Source organism: Equus caballus, chromosome 13 (assembly GCF_041296265.1).
Source record: "Equus caballus isolate H_3958 breed thoroughbred chromosome 13, TB-T2T, whole genome shotgun sequence".
Lineage (NCBI taxonomy): Eukaryota > Metazoa > Chordata > Mammalia > Perissodactyla > Equidae > Equus > Equus caballus.
Window position 1 is genome coordinate 6643187 of NC_091696.1, and position 14423 is coordinate 6657609.

Below are 14423 nucleotides of genomic sequence, written 5' to 3' on the forward strand. Positions count from 1 at the left end.
CAATCCCCTGCAGATCTTCCTAGTGCATCACAATGGGAGGTGGCGCTAGTCCCTAAGCCCACCTGACTCCTTCGGGGATGTCATCCTGAGGGTCCTTCCCCTCCTCCATCCCACCTACTCTCAGCCCACTGTCGAGTCAGGAGACGTCTCACGGCTTACTGCGGAATTTATTGGAGCTTAGAGATCGTGACCTGGTCCAGGATCACACCACCAGCTGGGATCGGACAGGCCACCAAACACAGTGACCTCCCTCCTATCCCCCAACCCGCCGGCAGGGCGCAGTCAGCAACAGGAACCACTAAAAACCCAGCACGAAGGCCCCGTAAGGACTGGTGGTGGGCGGGCCCCCGAGCCACGACCCTCAGAAGCCCCGCCCCCTGAGCAGTTTCCTTGGTGACGGTAAGCCAGCCTCAACAAGCCCTTCTTAATTTCTCAATTGGTTCCTAAGTGTGTATTTCTCCCCGTTCGTCATTTGTCGACCTTAATCAAGGAGCTTTTCTTTCTGGTTTGTAAATGTTTCTAGTCTTTGTATTTAACGTTTATTTTGGCAACAGGCAGTTATATTTAGTGAAACTTGAGGTGGTGTTTGGTTACGAAAAGTATCAGGGGAGGAAATTTCAGCGAGTGTGCTGTGTCAAAAAATAAAGATTGATAGGGAGGCCCCCATCCTTGAACAATGCCTTTCGTGCCTATGGCCCCTGATGTTGGGGTGAGTTGATTTAGGAATAACGCTAAGAAGGAAATCTAAGAATGCAGAAAATGAGGCACTAAAATTCAGAGGTCGACTCTACTTCCTGAGATGGTATGGAATGATGTGGGTTTTGCTCTTGAAAATTACTAGGTAGCTATCACCGAAATAAGTGAACACAGCCCCCGTGGAGCGGAGGATAGTTAGCAAAGTAATGAAAATTGCAAACCAGGCTTTACCCAAGATCTCCAAACCCTCTGTTCTCCAAGGGCTTTCCATCAAGAGCTCTGTGTGGGTAGGCAAGAGGTCAAGTCAATTTAAAAGTGTTAACCAAAACGTTTACCTTTTTCTTTTGGCAAGTCCCTCACCATAATAGATCTATGCAAGATACATCCAACTTCTTCCCCTCCAAATGCAAAGGCAATGTCGCATTTCTTAATTCACAGTACCGTTCTCGGAGTCGGTTCATATTTCTTCACTCCTTGGTGATGAGGGAGGAAATCACTTGATCATAAGACTCCTGTGTGTGATATTGTGCTGAGCATCCCAATGGGAAACAGCTGGGAGACTGGGCATGACTCAGATTATATAGATGACTAATTATAACACCCTGCATGTAGAGAGATGGGTCAAAACCCTCCTCCCTAGGTCTTGCTCCTAATCTTTCCACTCCAGTGTTTGAACTATGAACTCTAAAATACCAGAATAATCTGCTTAGCATTCCTTTGACTTGGCCATCCCCAAGTACAATGTCTGCCTCAGTCACACCAGTGATTCCCAAATGGTTTCCACTCAGACATGTTTTCTGTTAGGAAAAGTCAGGGACTGGGTTCGCCCCAGACTGGCCGAGTTTTCTCGGACACTCTACAGTTTGAAACCTGCAGCTGAGGGATGGGGTAGTTGAAGAAAGTCCTTTGATGGAGAGACGCCTGAGGCTATATCAGCAGCTCTAAATTTACAAGAGATTCTGGCTTTCAGAATTTCTGCATTTGAATTAAGGGATTAAAATCAACAAGAGAATTTGGGAACAAAGGCCTGAGATTTCATCTTCAGTAGTGACCTACGCACCTAGGGCACAGTAAATCATCCACAGAAAACTATCAGAATAGGGATGTTCTGGGAACCCACAATCAACCTCCTTGACAACCTTCCATCCTGGCTCAGAAGCTTCCTACAGGGTATCAAATACAACCTGCTAACCATGAGACATCCATTTAATGGCTACAGCTGCATCTCCCTCCACCAGGTCGGGATGGATGTGGACCCCTGCCTCCACCCCAATCTCATCCCTAGGAAGGGATGGAAGGGTCTCATTCTCTCCTGCGTAATGAGGGGGCACGAGGACCTTTCCCCTGCACAGCTTATAAAGACCTATTGAAACTTTTCAGGACCGAAATTGAGTTGGTATTTCAGGCACAGTGGTCATGGTTGAGAGACATTTCAGAATGAGACTTACTCTGGGACTGCCTTTCCGTCCACCTGTACTTATGGGTCTTTCCACTCGGGTTGACTGTCTCTGACTGAGGAAAGCTCAAGGATTCCCTGGAAGTTGAGGACAGTCCTGTTTTCCACGTTGCTTATCACCAGTGAGATGCTCTGGTACCACGACTTTTGCTGACTGCAAATTTGACTTCGTTTTGAAAAAACTAGGGATGCTGTCCTGGCATTAGACAGGGCTGCACTGAAGGCCAGGGTAGCTGGACTCCGGGTGTCTGTTCCGACATTAACCGAGGGGCTTGGCCTTCCCTGCTCCGGATTCAAGCTCCCTATTGCTATTGGGTGAATCATCCAAGGCTTGGTGAACCCCGCCTCACAAGGATAGGGAGAGTTGTGGTCCAGGATCAAAAAGTGCTGATTAGGCCAGTTATCCCGTGGTAATTTTTATGACACCTCCTGCTTGAAATCCCCAAATCAGAAGGATCACCAGGCTCTGCGTTCATTCCTGCTGAAAATCAAGATCAAGCAGACTTGTACCTTTCTGCTCCAGGGAAGTTTCAACCCTACCTGCGTTGCCCATTGACAGGTACCCCTCCCCAGCCAAAGACCCCATCTGGCACTGTGACCCCCCCCCAACCCCGTGGAGTTGGGACATGGGGCAAGAAGGGAAAGTCCCTGGCGGTAGCCTGTACTCACTGAGTCAGTGAACAAAGGACAGCGACAGGGGACACCTCACATCTCTTCACTTGGCCAGGCCAGAGTCAACCTCAACTGGTCTTCTTTCTGGCGGATTCCGCCCGATCCCCTGGCTGCGCTTGTGCTGTAGCTGGGGAGAGCCACTGAGCGCCCGCCATGTCCAGAGCGCCCGGCCCTCTGACTCCGCTGCCCACTCCTGTCTCTCTCCGCCAATGGTCCTGCATCATCCATCTTCTGAACGCCTTCCTCAGCCGCCCCCTCAGCTATCCGACTCCCATGGCCACTGTCCTGTGTCTAAACCAGCACGGTTTCTGGAGGCTGATGAGCGTCGGCATCCCGCGCCTGAACCCGGCCTTGCCTTCACTCCCCCGCACAGATCTGTAGCGAGCTGGGCTTCTCACCCATTTAAAGTCTGAGAATAAGTTGAGCTCTTTTGGGCCCCCAGACCTCCAATCATCCTCTTCATCGGAGAAAGCTGCGTATTTCCTGCTAGACGGACAACTGCTAGAAGGTTCCATGACTTCTTTGCAGGTGTCCCAAGTTGTGCCGGCCGATTTGCATGTCAGGACCGCTCGCAACCTCCGCCGGAGTTGACCGTCTTTCCAGTCCTCACCCGGCTCCTGCTCCGGGTCCCCGCGCGCGGCGGGCGGCGGTGCGCCCTGTTCGGCCTGGAGGGGCCTCGCGGTCCCACCCCCGCCCGCCGGCGCACTGGCCTTCATCTTCATTTCCCCCTCTCGTGTGCGCGCGTCAGGGTTTCAAGACCAGCCAGGCGCGGAGGCGACATCGCTCCCGAGCCGGTGCGCTCAAGGTGGAACTTAGTCCACACCCGCAGCTTCGGCCCTTGAGTGGCAGTCTCCTCCCCTCCCCGCCTCGCGCCTCGGGATGGGGGTAGGCGAGCGGCTGCGCCGTGGGAGGGGCCGCCACCACACCCAGACTAGGGGCGCCGGCGTCTGGGATGAGAGCGGCAGTTGACGCGGAAAGTGGGGGGAGAGCTCCTCGATAGTCGTCCTGATGTGCTGGTCACCGCTGTGGGGGCAGTAACACCCTCCTCCAGGCGGAGGGGGCAGCTGACTTGCCCTCCACTCTCCTCTCCACCCCCCAGCCTCCCTGGAGCAGGTCCCCGCGCACCGCTGGGTGGAAAAGCTCTCCACCCGCCTCCCCGGCTCCCTCCACATCTGGGAACAGGGAGGGCTGGAGAGTAAGGCCTCCTCTTCCTGAGACAGGACCCCTGCGGAGTGAGCCCTCCAGGCCGACTTCCTTTTTACGTCGAGGGCTTCACGCGCCCCTGAACCCTCCCTTCAAAGTTAATTTCAATTTTTCCTTATGATGCTTATAATGCCCACGGACGGTGTCTGCGCGTATAACTGAGCCTGAGATGGGCCGCCGTTCGAGGCAGGAGAGACCAGCAGTTGCGCTAGTGTCTGTAACTCCCACCCTCCGGCCAAGACCTGCATCGGCGGGATCTGAGCCCGCACCTGTGGCACCGGGACCGGGTCTTCCGGACCCGAAGTGTCCGGCCCTCTGCAGGGCGGGGATCCGGCGGGGGCCCTTAGTCACAAGCTTAGTTCACCAGGGAATCCTTGTAAGTTTCACTGCGCTAATTTGGTTGCACTCAGAAGGTGCCAAGTCCCGTCCGAGGGTCTGATCTAAGGTCGCAGCTGGGAGAGGGGAACCGCGGGGCGGGCGGCAAGACCACAAGCGTTCGGGCTCCCGGGGATGCCGGCCCTGTCAACTGGAGGGCAGGGCCTGGGGAGCCGCAGGACCACTGTCCGCAGGGCCTCACACCCGCACGCAGTTACGCGGGCAGGAGCGGCCGGTGGCACCTGCGTCCCCTCCTTCTTCTCCCCTCCTCCACGCCCTCCCCGGGACACGCGCGGGGGTCTCCGGCGCCTCCCGACCCAGCATGCGGACACCCTGAGTCTGGGATGCCACAGAGAGAGGCCGGAGGGGAGGGCCGCGATGGCGCCTCTCTTGGGTGGAGGGAAGGGCTGAGGGGACTTTAAAATCAAGCTATCATTTTATGTGTACAAATGCCAAAGTGTCAGTTAATGAAGGGGGAGGGGAGAGCAGATTATTCCGGAGATACTTGTATTTCCCGTGACAGCATCAGCTGCACGTGCGTTCTCACCTGAGCACTGTTAATGCATTTTTCAGAACCGAGCGACCATGATGGGAAACTTAACCACGAGGTGAGAACTGTGTTTGTACTTCAAAGCTCTGTGCTTTGCATGGTGGAACGTCTCAGGATTGTTCCTGACAATGACCTTTCAAAGCTTATCTGCAGACTGTTGACGAAGTTGGCACTAAACAGCTATGTGGGAAATTGATGAAAATTCATATCTATAAAAGAGAGGGTCCCCTGTCCTGCCGTGCTACTTGTACAAATACCCCCATTTTAAGAGGAGGAATATTTTTAAAAGAGATGATCTCCACTGATGTACTGGAGGGGTTTGAAATTTTTACCTCCAAGGGTGACCCAGAATAACCGACCCACCCAAAATGTCGGTCGGGGAGCTTGTTCACTGGAGAGTCTGCCTAACCAGGAAAATGAAGGAAAATCAGGGAGGGTTGTTCCCAGGGCTGTCGCTTCTTAGATGACTCATTTTGGGCTATTGGGTATCACCACGAATTCAAAATTACCTACAGGCTAAATGGGCAATCAACATTGTCCAGCGTCAAAAGGAAATCTGGACCTAGTAAGGGAAGAGTTTACTGGAAAAGACTATTGCAACAGGGAAACACTCTGACCTTGGGATCTGCAAGCACCTCAAAATCAAGCAGGAAAGGGGTTTGCTTGTATCAGTAGGCGTGAGCAGACAGCATGATCCGGGGACTAACAGGAAGTGTTTCTCTGCATGAGCTGTTCAGGGGATGTTCTGCACCTTATTGCTTGAGCACTTGTGCAAGCCAAAGTTTTGGGGCACGTGGGAAGGACAGAAACCTGACTCGTCTGGGCAGTTATGAGCACACAGTCACTAGAAATCAATAAGTTCATGTTTGATTAACATTATTTCGATTAACTGATAAACATTATTTTCCCTGAAACCCCAGCATCTATAACCAGTCTCTTCCATGTTCTTCTAGCCTCTACGCCCCCTTCTCTTAACTTGATGATCTTGCCTAACAACTCACTGAGAAATAGATCCCATTAGGTGAGAGCTGAATCATCTTCCCACACCACCCACTAAAATTATGTGCCCTGCGCTGTACCCTTCTTTGCTGCATTATATTAGAAAATATCTCCATCCTCTTGGTAGAAAAGCTAAACCCGAAATAAAAGATCTATATTGTATCCAGTCTCACTTTTAAAGGGATTTGCTCTGTTGGTTACATCTTTCTTTCCAGCCTCTTCAAATTCTATGTTTTCACTGAATCATTTCTTTAGTATGCTAACTAACTCTTATCTTAAACATTCTGTTAAGGCCACATTGCCCTCTTCAAGACCCCTGTTTTTCTGGGTTCCTTCACAGTTAAACTTCTAAAAGTGGCAATCAACACTCACTCAGAATTCTCACCCAACATTCACTCTTTATTCCACTACACTTTCACTTCTCCCACCAAATCGCTACAAAAAAATCGCTCTTGACATGGCCACCCGTGACGTCCATGGTGAAAATCCACTGGACACTGTCTACTTACCATCCTGCTGGATATTCTAGCAGTAGTCCAGGTAAATGCTCATCTTTGTTCCTTAGAACGCTCTCCTTTCTGAGTTCCGTTTAGTCCTGCCTTTTGTAAAGCTCCTTCACAGTTTTTGCCAGCAAATATTCCCCTATGTGAGTTTTAAATTAAAAAATAATCCAACATTAAAATCTCGCTCTTTCTCCTCATTCTACTTGTGTCCCAAGCTTTTCCATCTAAATAAAGTGTGCTACTGTTCACCTGGTTACTTCACTCCAAACTCTGGAGGGATTTCTTCACCATTTATCTCCCTTCCTCGTTAACAACCCATTGTAAATCGTGTGCATTGTTCCTCCAATATATTACGCCAAACCACATTTCTTTCATTTATACTACGACCCGAATAGTGTTAATCAATGTTCTTTCTCCTCTGGACTATCCCAATAACCTGTTTCTGGTGGTCATTTGATTTTTTAATTAAGCTTTTAACCTTTGTATAATAGTAGATTCATATACACTTGTAAGAAATAATACAGAGAGGTGCCATATATCCTTTACCCATTTTTCCCCTATGGTTACATCTTGAAAAATTATGACACTGTATCACAACCAGGATATTGGCACTGATAATGTTGAGATACAGAACATTTCATAATCACAAGGATCCCTCATGTTGACTTCTGGTCGCCATACCCATTATCCTCCTGCCACCGTCCACCAATCTGTTCTTCATTGCTATAATTTTTATTATATTTATTATTTCAAGAATGTTATATAAAGGGAATAATACAGTATGTAACCAACTTGAGATTGGCTTTTTTTTTTCCATTCGGCGTAATTCTCTAGAGATTATTCCAAGTTGTTGCATTGTATCAACAGTTCATTTTTTCCCCATTGCTGAGTAGTATTCTGTGGTATGGTTGTACCATAGTTTATTTAACCACCCACTGAAGGATAGCTGAGTTGTTTCCAGGTTTGGGCTATTATGAATAAAACGGCCATAAACAATTGTATACAGGTTTTTGTGTGAACATAGGTTTTCACTTCTCTGGAATAAAATTGCTGGGTTGTATGATAGTTACGTGTTTTAGTTCTTTTTTTTTTTCTTTGAAGAAACTATCAAACTGTTTTCCAGAGTGGCTGTCCCATTTTACATTCCTCTTAGCAATCTATGAGTGATCCAGTTTTCTGCAGCCCTGCCAGCATTTGGAGTTGTCACTTTCTTTTTAGCGATTCTGATAGATTTGTAGTGATATCTCAACTACATAGTGACGTTATGACTATACACGGCTGTCACTGGAGGGTTTCCTGCTGTGAGGGATTGTCCCTTCTCTTGCAACCGTTCAAATCACTGCCCAAATAAATTTCAGTGTGTGCTGTTGCCACCTTGTGGTCATGTCTTTTCCCTTGATCAGCCTCTAAATCCTTGAATTTACCCCATTATGACAAATCTAATTACCAGTGTCCAGATTCAGCAAATTCCCCCGGATGTGGAAATGTCTGGCGATCTCACCTCACCTAATAAGGGCTCTTCACTTTCTGGAATCTTAGTGCATCCGATCCTCTTTGCTTCCACAGGCTTTGGTGTTTTAAAGCATAACAATTTTTTTAAGGTATCCTTTTTCTCTAGTTGTTGTCATGCTTTTACTTAATAACCCTACCTGGAGGCAGAAGTTCCTGCAATTTTTTTCCAGCTTTATTGATATATAATTGACGTATAAACTGTGTAAGTTTAAGGTGTATAACATGGTGATTTGATACACGTATATATTGTGAAATGATTACCACAATAAGATTAGTTAACACCTCCGTCATCCAGCAATTTTCCTAGCACCAAATGCCAGCCTCTTTCTCTTCATCCCAGAAAGCCTCTTCTTTCTGTTTGGACTCTCTTCTCCCACCCTGAAAATTTGCAAATGCCCCAGAGGGAAGCCTGTGTGAGCTTGGCATCCACATCATCGTAACTCCCTTTTTTCAGGGATGGTAGCTCCTCGAGTCGTGTCTGCGCTGGCTTCTCCCAGTGTCTTCAAACAGTTTTGTGTGCTTTGTTGAGCTTTATAGCTGACTTTGGTGGGTCAGTCTGACAAAAGCTGCTGGATACAATCAGAACCTGAAATTCTTTTGCCCTGAAATGTTATAAATCAAAGAATTTTTTTTACTTCATTTTTATATAGAGAAACACTTAAACAGGAATTTCAACAGCAATCATGACAATTGTTCCAGTGAGAATTCTCCATAATTAATTATTAGGAGTCGCATTAAATCCTGATGTATTCTACTCAGATCCTATTAAAATATACATTTATTTTTCATTTTCATTTTTGCTGATGAGTTTGTATCAGATATATCTTATGCACCACTCAGATTCTTTTGGCTACCCATCTCTCTGGTTTTACATTTCACGGTAGGAACCAGCTCTGCAGAGCTCTCACGTTCATTATGCAGTTGCCATCCAAGAGCACCCTTCGTTTTGTACCTGTGCTACATGCCTCTCCCCTCCCAGGCCTGGACCTCCAGGGGGAAGCTGAAGAGTGAAATGCCCCATGGTCACAGCCCACACGTGCACAGCCAGGTTCCTCTTTGTGTGTCAGAGCATTTGTGGAGAGCATTTGCGTGTGATCACAGGGTGTGTGGTCATTGTGGGATGTATGGGGTTCTGGGCTGAGTATGGATAGTCAGGATGTGTGTATATGTGTCGCTGGGATATTTCACATCTTGTGATATCAGGTTTTGCGTGTAGTCATAAGGCTTCTGGTCATTTGGAATCTGTGAGTATGTGTGTTGTCCGCGTTTGCTTGTGTCCAAGGATGTGTGGTCACCATGAGCTATGTGTGTGTGGTCAGGGTATGTTCAGAGGGTGAGGGTGGAGAGAGCATTGTCTGACTGCTACCTGTTCAACACTCCTCACCTCTGGTGCATCACTGAGTCCAGTAAAGGCTCAAAGCAGATTGAGAGTCCTGAGGAAAGGAGGAAGGAGCAGTGAGGTGCAGGACCTGCGAGGGCTAGGGAGATTCGAGAGACCTGGATCCGGACCAGTGAGAGAAACAGGAAGTCAGGGTCTGAAGGTTGGGGGACCTTCAGGTCTGTGTGGGAGAGTGACTGAGGTGTTTGTCAAGAGGTTAATGGAGGATGGGAGGTTGAGTTACAGGGCTCTGGCTTGGGTGTCTCATTGGTTGGGGAGTAGGGATCAACGTGATCTGTGATTTGGGGATTTTCAAGGGTCAGTGATTGTGGTTGAGTGGGGTCAGTGATGGGTGACTGTTAAGCAGTGACTGGGCATGTGAGGGGTGAAAGCAGATGTTCTTGTCTTTTCCTATATTAGAAGAACAAGCTTCATCTCAATGATCAGAATCTCCTTCAGTGGGCGGCTCATGGAGCCCCACTGAGGCCCAGCTGGTTCCCATTTCCCCTCGCTCATGGCCCTATGCAGACCATCAGGCAGAACGCCCTGGAGGAATCACGTCTTGTTTTTTAAAGTAAACATGTAATAAGTTCCCAGAAAATTCCTAAAAAAATGATCCTAAAATCTTCAGGACCAGTAGGCACTGCCAACCTGAGGGAAAATATGTAGTTTTTCGTGTGAGCTATAAGAAACCTATAGTCCACATCATACATTCTGGTGAAAGACTGGATGCTGTCTCCCTAAAATCAGGAAAAGGCAAGGAAGTCTGCTGCCGGCCACTGGGGCGTCAAGGTCAAGTCTGAGCTCTTGGGGGCAGAGGAAGGTTGGGCTACGGATCTGGAGGTCTCTGCTTCAACGACATTTTGGGTCAGGGTGTAGGTTTTAAATCTGAGCGATATTCAGGCTTCTTCATTTTCATCCTAACCAACCTTCCAGAAGCGCCGCACAGGTGCTGGCGCGGAGCTGCTTCGCGATTGGTCGAGTCCGGCCTCTCCAGAGGGAAGTACTGTAATTTTGTTTCACTAAAAATGCGGTTTTTGAGACATCAAGTGTAGCAGTCTTCCTTTGTGATTGGTGACAGGAAGTTTCTTGTTTCAACACATTTACTTTTTTTCCCCTTCTAACGTGAGACAGGGAACAAAAGGAAAGCGCGTCTCTGCGACCGAGACCCGCGAACCATCTGCGCCAGCCAAGAGTGGTCCACGTGGGAGGAGCCGCGGACCTCAATCCGGACGCAGGCCGCCAGCGGCTGAGCCCACCCTGCGAGGGCATCTGTGTGAGGGGTCTTCCTGGCGGGATAGATAGCGGGGCCGTTCCCTTCAGCTCTCTCCACGCCCCACACCTCGGTTCGAGCGTTGGGAGAATTCCTCGTTTCAGGCACGGAAATGATGTCCAAGTCTGCATCCGGGAAGCGCTCACTGTACTGTTATTTTAAAATCGACCCTCATTAAAAAGAATACGTATTTATATATTCCACTAGGAGATATATCTATAGATTCTTTACATCCCATAAGTCTGTATCTCCAATAGAAAGGGAAGCTAGTATCACTTGCTATAGTCGAAAAATAAAATACATTATTGAAACAACAAAAAACTACATTTCTTCGTGTTGCAACTTTTAGTGGCGCCGTCTGAGCTCTGCGAAACGCCGGGGAGGGTGAAGACCGGCTCTTCAGTCGCTACAGCAAATTCACCGCAGCATCTCCGGTGGAAGCTTTGCCGTGGGTGCTCCTGTATAAATGAGGTGGGACCTCCTAAATGTCTTGCAGGAGGCCTGTATGTGGGGAATAAAAAGCAATGTCAGTGCCCAAGGCCAGCATAGAACCTAAGACCTTCCAGGCTTCAGTCTAAAGCGTTCCCCGCAGGGCTAGTCTGTCAGTGTGGGGCTGTGACACACAAATGAGGAAATTAGACTATTCTTTGTTCCCAATTCAAAGTCATCGCTCTGTTCTGAGTGTCCTAAAACTCGGAGATGGAAGGTTTCCGGTTACGCTAGGAAGGATATGGAGAGATAAGCCTCGGTACTTCACCCAGGAGGTCTTTATGGTGCCCCAGTCAGGGACCGCTGGCCGCCCCATGACTCCCGCGCCCAGAATCTCCCTGATGCCAGCTCCTCCCCATTCTACTCAGCGCAGTGAACAGAGCGCTGAATCCTATTATCCAATTTACAATTTCCAGGACTGAAATTCTGTTATCCGCCGTCACACTCAACCTCCCAACCCCAATCATTAATCTCCCCTCCCCAACCCCCTTCTTTAACCTGAAAGATCACGTCAGGTGGCAAGATGTACAGAGCCCCATGTCTGGCAGGCTCTCAACACTCCTTATTGTAGTTTTTTTGTTGCCGTTGTATTGTCTTTGTTTGTTTTGTATCCAATGAGGTTTCTAAAATGAGTGCTATTTTTTAAAACAGAAAAAACAAAAACAAGAAAATTTTCTAAGTGCCCTTTTTAATAAAGAGGACTAGTTTCCTCCGACGGTGTGACCCACGTGCAAATCCTCGTGGTGCTCCGCGTGCAGAAGGGCTGAGGAGAAGAGAACCCAGATCCCTGACGACCCCACCCCAGGTTTCCTTGTGAGCTGCCTTTCGCGTTTTCCACAGTCTCTTCCCAAATCTCCTAAGAGCCTCCGTAGGGAGGTGGGTTTCCCCCGGGGCAAGTATTGCCTGAACCCTCAGCTTGTCGCCTGCTTCATTGATATTTACATCTCGGGTTGCACAGCCCGGTTATAAAACGGACCAAGAGCTCATGGTCAACCCCAAGCCAAAATAAGGGCTGTGTAAGAAACAAATACTGGAAATTGCTCCTGACAACCCCTGAACTTGTCCTTCTAAAGGACAAAAAAGAGGGCAGCTCCTAAGGCCTCGTGGCGCAACGGTAGCGCGTCTGACTCCAGATCAGAAGGTTGCGTGTTCAAATCACGTCGGGGTCAAGGTTGTGACTTCTCTTTAGCAACCGAGGTAAATTTTGTCTGGCACCTCCCAACGTCGGACTCTCTCTTACCTTTTCTTTACTCCAAAGGGAGTTCTTGTGAACAACTCAGCGTTGGACAGGCACCTAAGCTGGAGGGTAAGGATGACCCAGAAGGGAAGAAAAACCCACACGAGCTGAAATTTAGGTTGTTCTGTTCGTTTCCTTATCAGGGCTGTGCTTCAGATATGACATTAAAACAGGGCATGAGGAGACTTTGTTAATGAATTTACCCTGGTGTGAAAGTGGTTTTATTGGGTCCCAAAATGGATATGGCATGGTGTCCCTGGGTGGATATTTGTGTCACCTTGATGAAGAAGTCAGTTTCCCAATTCTCTTCTCCTCCTCCCACCCCTCACACACACACAAATACACACACACACATTTTTCATACTTTGAGCTTCCTTTGTCAAAAGCCCCTGAACACTGTGGTTAAAGGGAAAATACTGTGAAGCTGATGAACAATTTATGTTGAGGGTGCGGTCCTTGAACTCTCTGAGAGTGGAAAATTATCCTGACATTTACCTCCTTTTTACTTAGGATTCATCTAATTGCGTCCCTCCAATAGGACTATGAAACAATCAAGTTCCAGATACAAACCAGTTGTTGTAACCTGAGAACAAGGAAAAACCCAAGTTTGCACAAATGGAGATCTTTGTGGCTTTGTCAGGATTAAGCTTTCACTGCGTGAGCCCCACTCCCCATTCAGTTTAAAACCTGTCCTTTGCTGAGCTTAAGGAAATAATAAAAAGGCTCTTCTAGGTATGGTTTTTAAAAGGCACAATTGATGAAATCTTCAAATTGACAGCATAGCACTTGCTTTGAGGTCCAAGTAATTTGAACACCCAACCTTCGGGTCCAAAGTCAGATGTGCTAACACTGTGCCAGGAAGTCACAGACACCAACCCTTTTCATATATTTAACGTATGCTAATTTCTCAGTTGCAAAGTTCGGTATTTACTATCCATGTGTCCAGACAGTTTGGGATTCCTTCTAGGCTCCTTGTCCTTTCATCAGAAGGATGTACAAAAGCAAGGTGAAAAGGTGGGAAAAGTAGAGAAAAACTTAGAGCAGACTTGTGGATGGGGGCTCAGGGAATACTTGCCTTTAGCAACTGCAAACAACCAGCTCTCCCTGGGGCTTTTGAGGCTCTGGCGACGCTCTGAGCTGGTCCCGCCCTTTTTCCAGGACTTCTGGTTCCAGCTGCCATTGAGCTTTACTCAGAAGGAATGTGAGGTGGGACGGGGAGAGTTCCCTTTGGCAAGGGAGCGTCCTAAGGACCAGCAGGCGCCTGGGGGACTTTCTACCCATGGGGGAAATGGGAGAGGAGCCAATGGAAGCAAACGCTTGGAGTCGTTTGTCTTCCCAGGAGTGGGTGTTTGGGAGCAGCCTGGGTTCTAGCTGGAGCCCTGTCCTATTCGGGGGACACAAAGTGGCCTGGGGACACAACCTGTCCTCTCTCTACCTTCACATTCCTGAGAATGACCTGCAGGACTGACTCCCCATGTCATCTGCCCAGGGACGGTCATGCTTGACCCTCCCTCCCTCCCTCCCATCCCTACGTTCAGATGCCTGGAATTTAGCTGGGGCTCTGAGCGTTGCGGGTCTTCTGTAAAGAGAAACGTGGGCGCTGCTGTGGGAATGGGCTCTCTGTGCAGTGGCTTTCGCTTCTGAAGGTTTTCTTCTCTTTAGAGTGACCCTAAGAGCAGTTTTCCTAATTTGTTTCCCAAACATTTCCATAATTGTAACAAGTCTCACATACACAGACACAGACACAGACACACACACCATATTCTAGGATGTCCAAGCACTGTTTTAGTTGCTGGCGACAGGTCAGAGAACAAACGAGACCCAGCTTTCAGGGAGGCACCAGTCTCAGAATGTACCTGAAGATATTTGACACCTGACGGGCACAACACATAGGGAAGCCTGAGGAGACGCTGATGTCTGGATAGGGCTTCTCTTCCTTCCAGCCCTTCACACAAGAGTGTACTAGAGTCGCACCTATGAAGATGACTTTGGTTTTTCTCTATTTTATTTTATTTTATTTTAGTGTGTGTGTGAGTAAGGAAGATTGGCCCTGAGCTAACATCTGTTGCCAACCTTCCTC

The 14423-nt window shown here is 48.3% G+C and overlaps 1 long non-coding RNA gene and 1 other non-coding gene across 2 annotated transcripts; both read left to right on the forward strand.

The window, feature by feature from the left end:
* Positions 1–26: 26 nt before the first annotated feature.
* On the forward strand, positions 27–10938 carry LOC138917064 (uncharacterized). Its single transcript, XR_011424518.1, has 2 exons — positions 27–399; positions 10479–10938. It is a non-coding gene; the product is annotated as an uncharacterized lncRNA (long non-coding RNA).
* A 1265-nt stretch (positions 10939–12203) lies between these two features.
* Positions 12204–12275, forward strand: TRNAW-CCA (transfer RNA tryptophan (anticodon CCA)). Its single transcript has one exon. It is a non-coding gene; the product is annotated as a tRNA-Trp (tRNA).
* The last annotated feature ends 2148 nt before the right edge of the window (positions 12276–14423 follow it).